At 45.0% G+C, this 14,213-nt stretch overlaps 1 pseudogene; it reads left to right on the forward strand.

Annotated features, from left to right (window-relative positions):
- Window positions 1-11,844: 11,844 nt before the first annotated feature.
- Window positions 11,845-13,749, forward strand: LOC146682260 (histone H1 pseudogene; annotated as a pseudogene).
- The last annotated feature ends 464 nt before the right edge of the window (window positions 13,750-14,213 follow it).

Consider the following 14,213-nt stretch of genomic DNA (forward strand, 5'->3'; position numbering starts at 1 on the left):
AAAGGTAATAACGAAGAGAGTCGACCGCCCAATATTATCCTATTATTATAGGATAGTGATCCCTGCCTAGTGCTGTATCTTTAACTACCTGCCATGTACTCAGTCCTTGTACCTGTCCCATCATTTAGACCTATACGGTTTTTATTGTTCATTAATTCTTCAATTACTGTTCCACTGCGATCATTATTAATACCCCATAATGAACTATATGCATTACAATTGCCACACCAAAATACTTTTCCATTTAAATGATGTCATGACCATGATCGTGTGTGTGTGTGTTTGACTCCTACCACCAGAGGATGCTTGTGGGTTTCTCTCTCTCTCTCCTCCCTCTCATGTGTGGACATGGGTGTGTCTTAATGGAGACCAGTGCCTGCTGAGTGGTTGGATTGAATTCATTCGTGTTCCAGGATTGGATAATTGGTTGAACAGCAAGTTCTTAACCACCAGATGACAGCCACTCCGCCCCTCTCTCCTGGCCACCACCCACATTTCACATATCTTGTTGCGTTCAATTTACCCTTATGTCACGGTCCTGGGTCTTATGACCCCGCGGTTTCAGTTTCTTGTGTTTTGTCATTTTGTATTATGGTTGGAGTCCACTTTGGTAGTTTGAAGTTTAGTCCTAGTCCCCAGGTTTTTATGTTTAGCTTTTGGTTGTTAGATCCTCCCCGTGTCTTTGCTCCTGTGCCTCCCTCTGTTTCCCTTCATGTTTTATTCAATGTTTTCCTCAGTCCGTTATGTCTGCACTCCCTCCGTGCTCTCTCCTCCTCCTCTCTGTGTCTCTGTGTTCTTCCTGTATTACGTTTAAGGTCTGCATTTTGGGTCAGTATTTTCAGTTCTTCCCTGTCTTGTTAGGCGTAATTGTCCTCAGCTGTGCTTCCCATGTGTTCCCACGTCCCTCATTACCTTCTGTGTATTTATCTCGGAATCTCCCTCTGTTCCGTGTCGCGTCCTCCCTCATGGTCGTGTGCATTTCCTCGTGTCTTCCCTGTGCCTCAGCTTTAGTTTCTCCCAGTGTCGTTTTGTATCGCTCCTTGTGTTCCTGCTAAATAAAGCCGTGCCTTTTGAGTTTATCCCCGTGTGTCGTGAGTCGTGCGTTTGGGTCCTGCCTACACACAGCCGCTTCCTGACAGAACAACGTGACCATAACATGGACTCAGCAGACTCCGCCCTGGAGAGTGACTTCTCCCGCATCCTCTGTTTGATAGAATGGACAAAACGCACAGTGGATACCAGGGTGATGACCATTGGAATAAATGCCATCCAGGCGATCTTTGAGGGAAATCCTCTCTATCGCCACTTCAGCCTGGCCAGCTGGAGGATTTGCAACCCGGCTGGTCTCCTCCCTCTTCCGAAAGAAAACGGCGTTCATGCCGCCGACACCTTTCTCCACAGTCGAATACCAGAACCTCAAAGCAGCCGGCTGTGGTGAGCGGTAAAGACACTTTTGCTGTTCCTCTTATGGTCAGTTCTGTGTACTCTGGACCGGGGCTTTGTGGGGAGACTGAAAAATACTGTTTTGCTCCTCCCGAGCCAGAGAAAACCTTCACAGACACAGTTCCCTGTTATTATAGTAATTCCGTCTACTTAGATGGTAAATGGTAAATGGCCTGTATTTGTTTAGCGCTTTACTAGGACCCCAAAGCGCTTTAAACATCCAGTCATCCACCCATTCACACACACATTCACACACTGGTGATGAAGCTACATTGTAGCCACAGCCACCCTGGGGCGCACTGACAGAGGCGAGGCTGCCGGACACTGGCGCCACCGGGCCCTCTGACCACCACCAGTAGGCAACGGGTGAAGTGTCTTGCCCAAGGACACAACGACCGAGACTTCCGATTACAAGGAGAACTCTTGAGCCACGATCGCCCCGCAAACTTAGATCTGGTAAACTCCAAATGTGTTAACCCTGAGTTTTGCCTCCCCACTGTAAACCTAGAAACTGAACATTCGAGGACTGTTTTTTCAGAGGCCACATCTTCCGGCCTTATAGATAATAAGGACTCCTTTCGTTCTACGCCTCCTGAGTCTAGTGAGATTTGTATGACTGTTTTTCACCTGCCCACTCTGAGCAGCAAATTAACCCTGTTAAGACTGTTTCCTCTGAGCCTGCCCCTCAGATTCCTTGTGCCCAAGTTCGCAGGACAGCTGCGGTCCAACACCCCCCTGCACCTGTCTCAGTTTCCCAGATGAGGGGGGTTGGGGCCCAGTTGGTCCCTGCTCCAGTTTCCGGGCTGGCTGAGGCTCTGCTGGTTCCTGCACCCATATCAGCTCCTCGGGTGGGGACAGCAGCTACCCAGTTGCTGCCAAAACCTGCACCGACCCCCGAGGTGAGGCCCGCCAGGACACAGCTAACCTTCCCACCCGTACCCACTCCTTGGGTGGGAGTGGCTGAGGTCCAGCAGGTGCCTGCACCATTCATCCTCATTGGAGGCTCAGGAGAACCAACACCACCACCTGTCCTACATCCACTCCAACCATCACTACAGCCTGCCATCTACTCAACCACCAACTCTCACCACGACCGCCACTACAGCCCCGCTACCTGTAGCTCAGTCTTCAGCCCCGCTACCTGTAGTTCAGCCATTAGCTCTGTCATCAGCAGCTCCGTTTGCACCTGAACCATTAGCTCAGTCACCCTCAGTTCAGTCCCCTGTAGCTGGTCAGAATCCCGGAGCAGTTCAGTGTCCTGGTCAGATAATGGGCCAGGGGTCCCAATACCCTCTGGCCCTGCATCAGCTCCTGCTGGAAGCTCGGGTGAGCCCATCCAGCACTTCACAGCTCCCACGCCACCACCTGCCTTATCCGCTAGGGGTTCTGGAGAGCCCGGCCAGCACTTCCTCGTGTCTGCTGGAAGATCCAAGGGGCCCGTTCAGCAACCGCCGTTGCCTGCAGCGTCTCCGCCTCTGGCTTCCATGCCGTCACCTACCTCATCTGGTCCTGACTCATCTGGTCCTGACTCATCTGGTCCTGTGGTTGCCACGCCACTTCCTCATCCATGCCTAGTATGGCCAGCTTTTCATCTCCTCAACATCACTGGCCACTTTCCTGGCCACTGACTGGGCATCATCGCCATCGTGGGTGGCCTCCGGACCTGCTTCGTCAGCATCGCCACCGCTGCCTTCAGCGTGGCCGGCCTCCAGACCAGCTCTGTCATTGCTGCCGCTGCCTTCTGCGCGGCCGGCCTCCGGATCTCCTTCGCCTGTGTCGCTGCCGCCCGCACGGTTAGCGTCTGGATTTCCTTCGCCTGCGTTGCCGCCGCTGCCTGCCAATCTTCTTTTAAGCAACCTGGATAAAGATATCAGACTAAGTTGGATGCTGTCATCGTCTTCTCTTAACAATCCTTTTGCAGACTACAGGGGTCCCTTCATCCGAACTGTTTTCTTTTAGAGTTCATTTACTATTCTGTGTCCCAAACTTTCATTCTCTCGACAGTTTCACTTCTTCTTCGACCTCTTTTATTAACTGCTTGAGTCCAATCATTCAAACCCATGTCATCATCTCCCGATCATTCAAATCCATGTCATCATCTTCCGCTACCTGAGTGGCCATTGCAGTCCAGTCACGAACCAGTTCGTGCTGAACTGCTGCCCGAGCCCTGTATTTTGTGGTCAAATTTTTTTTAAATTACTTCCTGTTTTATTTTAGCAGCATTTGTCTCTTGTGCTTTTTATTCAGTTTTAATTCTCCTTTGTCTCATTATCTTAACTCTGTTCACCTCTGCCCTATTTTTTCCCAAGCTGTGTGTCTGTTCCTGGTGACTTAATGTGTCTATGTAAATCCTCAGTCTACTTGTATTTGTTGCTTGGTCATACTGTTTGTTGCCTGAGTTTTCTTCGTGTATCTCCTTGTTTGGCTTTATGAATTTTCTTTAGTCCTTAAGTGTTTTTTTAAAGGTTAACTTTGATCTTTAACTGTGTTCCATTAATGTGCATTTTAGGTCCACATTTTTAACTCAACACATAAAAATACATCATGTTAGCATGAAATAATATTGATTGCCCACATACTGTAAGTATAGAAGTTCCATATGAATACAGTGGACTTCCCAGCAGAGGCTCCTTCCGGTAACCTATCCCAACAGAGAATCTAGGAGGTTTGTTCCTCAGATGAACACAAACAACAGTCAGGCCCCTTTCACTTTGCAGGGAAAACAACCCTCTTGTCCACTGGGGGGGGGGAAACCCAGTTACAGGCAGCATACTGGGGGCATACAAGTAAACTCACCCCCATCCACTGTCTTTCACTGCAAGTACAACTGCAGAGAGGCACAGATTCGATGTACATCTAGTCAGTACTTTTTACCCTCCAACTTAGACTTCTTCCCCAACAGACTGAATACATTACATGTTTATATAGCCAGTTTTTGTTACCGGGGTTCGGGTTATGTAATATGAGTGATGTTTACTTAGAAATATGAAAAATATGAATACTTCCATGATTGTGTGCTTTATATGGCCTCCGTGAACTCATACAAAATGATATTTGATGCATTAACACACTAGAAACAAGATAAATAGAAAAAGACTATATATTTTAAGGTAGTTAAGTACCTGAATTACAACGTTTTTTAAGGATGCAAGACGGTGTAGTTGTTAGCGCCTGTCTGGATTCTTTTTATGTACAGCTTGTTCTCACTGTGTTTTCTGATGCTGTGTTCTATCCAAGTATCCAAGCCATGTTCATTAGATCAGTTTGTGATTTTAAGATGGTTGTAAATAAAGATGTGAAGGTGAAAGCTAGAGCCCCTGTGTAATTTGACAAAAACTATACTTTCAGGGTTTCTCTACACTGTTGTGAAGCAACCCAGATGTTATTTAAGCTTTAAAATGGACTTTAGATTGTAGTAGTGCTTGGCAGTCCCCTCACTGATGGCCTTGTTTGCCTATTACCAATATCACAGAATTGATATGGAAATCTGAGCTCATTCCAGGAGGGTGAGATTGACATCGATGACAGAAGAACTTCCAATATTTGTCTGTCTTTGCTCAAAAGCTTGCAGAATGATCCATCTCTTTCTACTGCACGTTAAGCAAAGTGATATGCAAATCTCTTGGCACTAATGTGAACTGCAACCAGGCATTATAGACTTGTTTTTCACATTTTTCCATACACCCCCTTCACTGTTCAGTGCCCCAACCATGCAAATACTGGGCCAGTGGAAATTCTAACTCATTTGTGGACTGCCTGAACCGCCCAGCAGACCATGAAATGAGTTCATTTCACCAAGGTGAAATGCAAATGGATAGTGCTACAATAATATCGCACATGTCATAATCAGTTATGCATTTTGAAAAGGGAGGAAAGGTGTCGCTTATGTCACTTCCTCTCTATTGTTGCCCATTTGAATGGACGTTGTCTTCCAAGACAAATGCATGAAAAGGTTTGGCGACATAAACACATATTGTGCTCAGTTCTTCCTCGCTGACTTTACATGGATTTTCATTTTGCTATCAAAGGCTAATGTGTAATTGCTTCACTTTGCTTGTTCCACTCATTTCCTCTGTTCTAGTCCATTCAATATCGTACATAAAAATTTGTGATACTTTCTAACACACAGCCCATCATTGCCAGTGACTGCTGGGCTGTTTAATTTAGTCCATTTGACAATGAAATCCTTCTTTCTAACATCAGACAAGTGAACAAACTGAGGATTTGATTGATGGGATGTCACTTGTGTGAACTTTAACATGGAATAAAAGCCATATATGTCCCATCCTGCTCACAGAGGAATATGAAATGTACCTAATTATTTTCACAGTGCAATAACCAATTACTTGTAAATGAATTAGAATAGAATAGAATAGAATAGAATTCAACTTTATTGTCATTGCACATGCACAGGTACAGGGCAACGAAATGCAGTTTGCATCCATCCAGAAGTGCTTAGTGATATAGATATATTACAATATATATTAGCAATAATATAGATATGTAAGTATATTACAGAAATGGGTCTATTATGTTATAATGTACACGGTATGAAATATGTTGTGAATATTCTATAACTATAAGTATGTACAGGCTGTAGTGAGTACAAGCTATGTACAGGATATGAACAGGATATAAATATGAAAAACTATACAGAATATGAAATAAATAACTTTACAGAATCTGGGATATACAGCTATACAGAAATGGGAACTATGCAAGTTGTAAACAGTTGTAGGGTTAAAAATTATCGTATGTACAGAATGATTGTTTACACAGGGCTATACAGTAGTGCAGTTAAGATAAGTGAGGGTGTAGATAGTTTCTACAGAGGCTATATAAAGTGCTAGTGATTGTGAGTGGTGGTTCAGTCCATGTTATTATTGTGTGTTTGAGGGTACAGTTGTCCATTGTGTGTGTGTGTATGTTCAGTCCATGAGTTTAACGTGGGTCAGATGTCAGGAGGCAGAGTTCAGGAGTCTGACAGCTGTGGGGAAGAAGCTGTTCCGGTACCTGGTGGTCTTAGTCCGGAGGCTCCTGTGGCGCCTCCCAGAGGGCAGGAGGGTGAAGAGTCCATGTGATGGGTGACTGGGGTCTTTGATGATTTTCCCAGCCCTTTTCAGACACCGCTTCCTGTAGATGTCTTTTATGGCAGGAAGTGGTGCTCCGGCGATGCGCTGGGCAGTTTTCACGACCCTCTGCAACGCCTTCCGGTCCGAGGCAGAGCAGTTCCCGTACCAGACTGTTATACAGTTGGTCAGGATGCTCTCGATGGTGCAGCGATAGAAGTTCACCAGGATGTCTGAGGACAGGTGGTTCTTCCTCAGAGTCCTCAAGAAGAAGAGGCGCTGGTGAGCCTTCTTGACCAGCTTGGAGCAGTTGGTCGTCCAGGTGAGATCCTCGGAGATGTGGACTCCCAGGAACTTGAAGCTGCTCACACGCTCCACAGCCGTCCCCTTAATGTGGATGGGTGGATGTGGGTCAGCATTCCTCCTGTATGAATTCATAACACGTAAATGCATTTAAAGCCATTCTCATATTGAGACGGGCACAACTAGGTGTCCAAATGTCCACCTATGAAGAGCCTTTCAGAACCAATAAAAGATCTTAATTACTTTATTAATTATTACAGAATCAGTACAATGCCACCAGTTGTGTTACTTTCCAGCCAATGACTCTTGCATGAAGGACTTTATTTTTTACAACTAGTAATTCAGAGGTTCATATTCTATACTTTATTTTCATCCATCCATCCATTCGCTTCCGCTTCTCCTTTTCAGGGTCGCGGGGGGCGCTGGAGCCTATCCCAGCTGTCATAGGGCGAGAGGCAGGGTACGCAGGGTGTCATTTATTTTCATATGTTTTTTTATTTACTTTTGCAAAGAAATTTAAAAGACAAAATTAAATAATATGAAACTGCTCAAACAGGTGAACACAGTGGCGCAGTGGTCAATACTGCTGCTAAATTAAATGGTATTTAAACCCAAAATTGTTACCTTTACATAATCATAATGTACCAATAATTAACACCAGAAATATAACCATTATGGAAGGCAAAAATTGTTTAACATCAGCATTGTGTCATCAGTTGTTGTCCAGTTGTCCTATACTGGAAGAGTAAATAGAATGGCAACGCAGCCCATACTGGCTGAAGAGGCTAACTGCGCTCCATGAGCATCTGGCACTGCAAATGAACCATGGACCAGTACCAATAATGGACCGGACACACCCAGAATGGCTAAAATCCACACACTCCTGATCCCCAAGGATCGGTCCTATACAACTATCTGCCTCAGTACCACATAGAAGCTGCTGCCAGGCATCAGATTTGGGCACAGAAAGGAATTTGAAAGAACACCAGAGCGGACGAAACACCAGCTACTGGTAGACAGGGCCATAACCCAAGACTGCAAGATCGCCTGGATTGACTATAGCCTATGACTCAGTGTCCCACACGTGGATCCTGGCATGCATACAAGATCCTTCATCAGGAATTCAATGGGGATGTGGCAAACAACACTAGAGGCCAACTTCAAGCCAATTGCACAAGTTGCCATCAAGTGCTACGTTTACCAAGGAGATGCTGTGTCCCAATTGCTGTTCTGCATATGCCTGCATCCCCTCAGTGAGATCATCAACAAGACTGGCTATGGATACAGTGGCTTGCAAAAGTATTCGGCTCCCTTGAACTTTCCCACATTTTGTCACATTAGTCACATTTGTCACATGTGAAAGACCAACACAAAGTGGTGCACACATGAGAAGTGGAACGAAAATCATACATGATTCCAAACATTTTTTACAAATAAATAACTGCAAAGTGGGGTGTTTTTGCAGACAGCTACAAGTTAAGGGAAAGCTGCAAGTACCTGAGAATCCCATAGGTAAATAGGAACAATGAAGAGGGCATTAGCAAAGGTACAACCACCAAATACCTGCAGAGAGTAAGGCAAGTCCTAAGGAATCAACTTAATGGCAAGAAAAAGATCCAAGCAAACAATACCTACAACCTGCTGGTAATCAGATACCCCGCTGGGATAATGAGTTGGCCAAAAGAAGAGAGTGAAGCCACTGACAGGCCCCTGCACAGTATGTACCACCGGCACATAGAAGTGGCTGAGATACAGCAAATATACCAGTGGCTGGACAAAGCTGGACTGAAAGACAGGACAGAGGAGCACAAACTCTTAGCACAAGAAAGAACCCCAAGAAAGAAGAGCAAGAGGAGGAGCCATCCTGGAAGGACAGGCTCCTGCACAGTATGTACCACCAGCAGAGAGGAAGTGGCTGACATCCAGAAATCCTACCAGTGGCTGGACAAAGCTGGACCAAAACACAGCACAGAGGCACTAATCATGGCAGCACAAGAACAAGCTCTAGGTGCAAGACTCATAGAGGCTGGGGTCTATCACACCAGGCAAGACCAGGTGCAGGCTGTGTATAGATGCCTCTCAGACAATCCAGCACATAATAGCAGGGTGCAAGATGCTAGCAGGCAGGGCATACATGGAACGCCATAGCAGTATAGCCTGGAAGTGCTGAGGTCAAAATGCACTTGTATGGGCAATCCAAGTGTGCCAATTATTGTTATTCCCTCCATTTACGTTTTCCAAATAAATTAACAGTGATAGCTTTGACCATCACAGTCATGCGTGCTTACTCAAGGTGTCTGCTGCTAATCTTAGTCTATCGTCTTTGTGATTTATTTTAATACTCTGGTTCAAAAAGTTGACTCTGTGAAAGGGAGATCCCAAATCCAGCAACTGGTACATGTCCTGCAAAAAAGTGTCCAACCTGCAGTATTTATTTAGTTATAGGTGGAAAAACTCCATGTGCTGACAGGTAGGAGAGAATGAACAGTTATTAGAGTTCAGCCTGGTCCTAATGAGCGACTGTTAGAGTTTGTATTGTTGATTGTCATTTATGCTTAGAAATATTTAACCATAGATGCTTAGAGGTGTATAATCAATTGTGTAGTGATAAGTTGTGTGATCTTTAACAGGCTACAGAGGCTTGGTGTGCATTCCACACTAGAATGCACACCTACATCCTGGGAGCACGGGAAGAGGTCGCATCTTGTTTTATTGTTTTATGGTAGGATTAACGTAGCTACATCTGTTCTAGTCTAAGTGCTTTTTGTTTAGATGAACTGCAGGACTTCCTCACCGTGTTATCTAGGATGAACCATCTAGGGTGAGGGGGAGGCTACCCTCTTCCTGACCAAGGATGTTTAACCCTTTGATCAGCAACACACACACACACACACACACACACACACACACACACACACACACACACACACACACACACGCACACATGCAAGGTACTCTTTGTTTGTATGTAGACGTCGTATGTTAATGAACCTATGCATATTCATGTAACCTCAATAAAAGGACAGTGTTACGGGAGGACGGACGAGAGCTACTGGGGTCAAGCGAAGGAACGGCGTTTGTCTGGTTCTCTCCCGTGCACGAGTACCATGAAGAAGTTTGCCTACTTGCGTCTTGCTTGCAGTGTAATTATATTGTCTTAACGTTCCAGCGAATAGGTTCAAGCTACAAACCTAACATTAATTGGTCCTTCGATGCCGGAGCCCTGGAATCGCATTCACCGAGGGGAGGAGAGGCACGCTGAAAGACTGACGTCAGCCAGGAAGTTCCTGTGGATTCGCGGTCTGTCTTTTCTCCTCGATGAATGACGGTCGGCGGGATTCGGGCTGATATTACACTCTAAGCAACGCCAAGTAAGTTTAAAGAGGCCGACTCTATAACCGTGTCGTTGTGCAGTCTCCGCCACTGTGTGAGGCGTTGAGAAGAGGCCGACTCTATAACCGTGTCGTTGTGCAGTCTCCGCCACTGTGTGAGGCGTTGAGAAGAGCCCGACTCTATAACCGTGTGGTTGTGCAGTCTCCGCCACTGTGTGAGGCGTTGAGAAGTTCGCTACTTTGTGTAGCGATACCCGGGTTCCTTGCTACTTTGTGGAGCAAGAGGTTCCTCGCTACTTTGTGTGGCTAGAGGTGAGTTCTCCGCCACTTTGTGGGGCGTTGAGAAGTTCCGCGGGGTCCAGACTGTGCTGGACGATAGGCCTATTTTGTGTTGTTTTTGTTGTCGTTGTCATTGTCGTCGTCGTTGTTGTTGTTGTTGTGTGTGAGTGTGTGCGGAGCAGAACATGTGGTCTGTGACACCGACTGTTGTTGTTATCATGGGTTTCTAAGCAACCAAGAGTGAGTCGGAGGGAGACAGACGTTTGTGCTGGACTTTGCTCCTGGCAGCACAAAGTATTTATGTAAAAAAGAGAGGGAGCGACGGCTCCACAGCTGCGCGGGTTCACGCGAGCGCGGTCACGCGGGTTTCACGCGGACCTGAGCTGTGCGGTTAATCGCAGGCTTAAAAATGGAAGAGATTAAAATGTTAGAAGTTTTCAGAAAACACACCAGCCTTGAAGAGCGTGTGGAGAAGGCCAGCCCACATCAGCAGCTATGCTCTGGTGGGTGGCTGTCCCCCCACCCCTTGCTGACACAAAACGTTAACTCTTCAGCCTGTGTGCCAGACCATAGACGTAATTGAGGTGGATAGTTGTTAAAAGTCATCTACATTACGCTTGTGGTTGCTTAAATTCAGTACGATGACATGTGAGGTGAAGTGATATAGATAAATATTTAAACTAATGAAGTGCATAGAGGCACTTGACCTGTGTGGAAGACTGTCGTCTTATTATGAACCATTGTTGAGATGTAGAGCACACCTGTGAAAACAACTAATATGCTGAACCCTGTATGAAACATCTAAAAGTACATGATGGAGAAGCTGAGTTGAATATGAAAGTGTAAGACTTTGCCGCTGTGGGCAGAGCAACTACTGTGTGATGTTGCATTGCAGTTTTTTTTTTTTTTCTTCTGAGCTGATGAGCAGGCTACACATTATCAGATCGAGAGCTGTCTGAGAACTACTCTAAGAGAGGGAAACAGCGCTATGATAACTGTGATAACTGGAGTGTGCAACGTTTCCATGAGCAGTTTTCCTGCATCTTGACTTGTGTGTAGAGTGTTCATAACATCAGCATCATGTTTTTGATTATTTGTTTGTTGGGTTGAAAAATAGTTAAATAAACTGGTGATCATATTTACGGATCACCATGGCACATATCATCAGCCATGTGATTTATTTTTGCAGATGACAAAGTGAGTGTGAATGTGTCTGACGTCACAGTGTTTTTGTGCGCTGTGTAAAAGTAATTGCCTTTGATCGTGAGTGAGAGCGGTGATTCTGCAGATCACCAGCTATTGTAAAGAAGAAGAAAAAAAAGGGTGAAAAAGAGAATGAACTTATATTGTAGATGAAAAAGAAAAATCATAGGAAAAAGGTTTTGTGTTGATCAGCCAAAAACATCTACAATTTCATTTTCTGCTTTTAAGAAAAGACTGTTCACAAAAACAGAGAGAGAGAGAGAGAGATGTGTGTTGATTAAGCAGTGATGATAATAATGAAATGTCTTAGTTTGTCACTTTCAGGTGAAAAGCAGACCTGAATCAATTTTCCACATGCAGCGGTCGGAAGAAAGTTATAGTTTAACATCATTGGAAACATGCAGGCCAAGTTTCTGGCTGACTTATTTACAGTGCCATGTGTTTCTCAACCTCACAAGCGAGCTCACTCCTCCCTGAAGATAAGGAATGCAGCTCCATGATAAAGAGACAGCAGCAAGTCCTGAGCACAAAAAGTCCCAGCAAAGCAGCAGCAATGTGGATAAACAGCAGCAGCAGAAGAAAGCAAACCCATCTTCCTGTCTGATTGGATGAATTCCACGGAGGGGCGAGCAAGATGGCGGTGGCAGCATGTTGAAATGCTCAAAAAGGACTGAGTGACTCGGGCAAGCCACATGCAGCTAGCATGCTGGCTAGCGACATGAAAGAAATGGACCCTTCATGATGCGTTCAACGTGCCAGCGCTGTGGTGGGAAAGGCTCCATCATAAACACGCCCTGCGCCGAGGTTCAGGCCAAGAAGAAGAAGACTATGACTTCCAAGCCCAAGAAGGTCGGCCTCAGCGTGGGCGAGCTGATTGTGAAAGCCGTGGCCGCTCTCAAGAAGGCTCTGGCTGCCGGAGGCTACGATGTGGACAAGAACAAGGCCCGTGTCAAGACCGCCATCAAGAGTCTGGTGGCGAAGGGCACTCTGGTGCAGACCAAGGGTACCGGGGCCTCCGGATCCTTCAAGATGAACAGGGTTACTGAGACCAAAGCTAAGACGCCCGCCGCGGCCAAAGCCAAGAAACCGGCAGCAGCTGCTAAGAAGTCGCCCAGGAAGGCAGCAGCAGCAGCACTTCAGCCACTAGCACGAAGTCAACCGCATCAGAGGACAATAGTGAGAGTGGCTGTGACTTCACTGTGCATGTGAAGAAAACGTTTGAGGAGAACTGAACAGTTGGAGTTTGACATTTGCCACCTGTGGAGTAAAATGGCAAGAAGAGACAGTGGGACACAGGACAAAGCTGAAGGAGAACTGCCGGCTATTGGACTGTTGAAGTGGGAGAGGACAACAGAGTGAGAAGACTAGGTGAGAACACATAGGAATTATTTAATGTGGGAAATCAAAATTTGGGTTAGCAAACCTGGGGAAAAGAAAACTGACTGCTTAAGTTGGAAAATTGAGACGGAGTCTGAAACATTGCGAAAATAGAAACATATACAAAATCACACACACACAAGCAGAACATGCATTAACCCTACTAACAATTCCAAACACAAAATGACTCATGAAGACTCATAGCACATTAGTTAAGAAATGATTAAATAATAGCAGAGAAATGTGTAGGAAAGGCAGCTTTAAGAACATGCTCTGCTGGAGATGCAGCTCCACAGACATGCATTAGACCTGCCTAATAACACAAACACATGTAATGAAAATTAGCTTGTTATCTTTCATCAGTGTTACAATAGTGTCAATTTAGCAGACACTTGTTATCAAATGCTGAATTTATCCTAAAGAAAAAAAATTGACTCTCCAAGTTGCAGGACAACAATTTAACTTTTGTGGAAAAAAAAAAAAAGATCCTGGTTTGACCAACCAGTGATCAGACAATAAATTTAGTGTTAAAATGGTAAATTGGGAGAAGCTTCCTGCTTGATTGAGGCAGCATAAGTAATTTACTGTATGAGGGAAATTGTCTTTTGTGATACTATTTTGAACATGCTTTTCTGTCGTCCTGTCAACTTAGTGGGTTAATAGCTGATATGCAAATTAGTTGATTGGTTTTAGATTAATGAAAGGTGACTGAATTCTAGCACGAGTGAATGAGATGTGTTGGAGTTTGTTCTGTGTTGAGTAGAGACTCTAAAACACTGAGTTTCCTGCTTTGATGTGCGAGTGATTCCTGTATTTAGATACACAACTCTGAATACGTCAGAACAAACGTCTTTTGTGAAGTGCATGACAGCATGTCACATGTTTTATGATGAAGGAAAAAGGTAAATTGAATAAAATAGATCTGTGACCTAAATGAGTGAAGAGCACAGACCTGGGGATTAAACTCATAGCTAATAAGGCATTAAGGTTATGTTGTTTTGTGCAGCTGATGGTTGATTTGGAGTGAATCTAGCTGATGATTTTTCTTCTTCTGTTGTGAAGTCGAGCCTGCCGATTAGTATGATGGTATGATAAACCATGCTAATGGTATGATTTACCCTCCTGAGATGAGGAGTTTGTGTCATGACTTAACAAGGCCTTTTTATTTTGATACTTTCACAGTGCACTGAAAGTTTTGTTTGATAAT

The sequence above is a fragment of the Copadichromis virginalis genome, linkage group LG23 (assembly GCF_057382275.1).
Source record: "Copadichromis virginalis isolate Kocher_CV1m ecotype Utaka linkage group LG23, C_Virginalis_male_GT1.1, whole genome shotgun sequence".
Taxonomy (NCBI): domain Eukaryota; kingdom Metazoa; phylum Chordata; class Actinopteri; order Cichliformes; family Cichlidae; genus Copadichromis; species Copadichromis virginalis.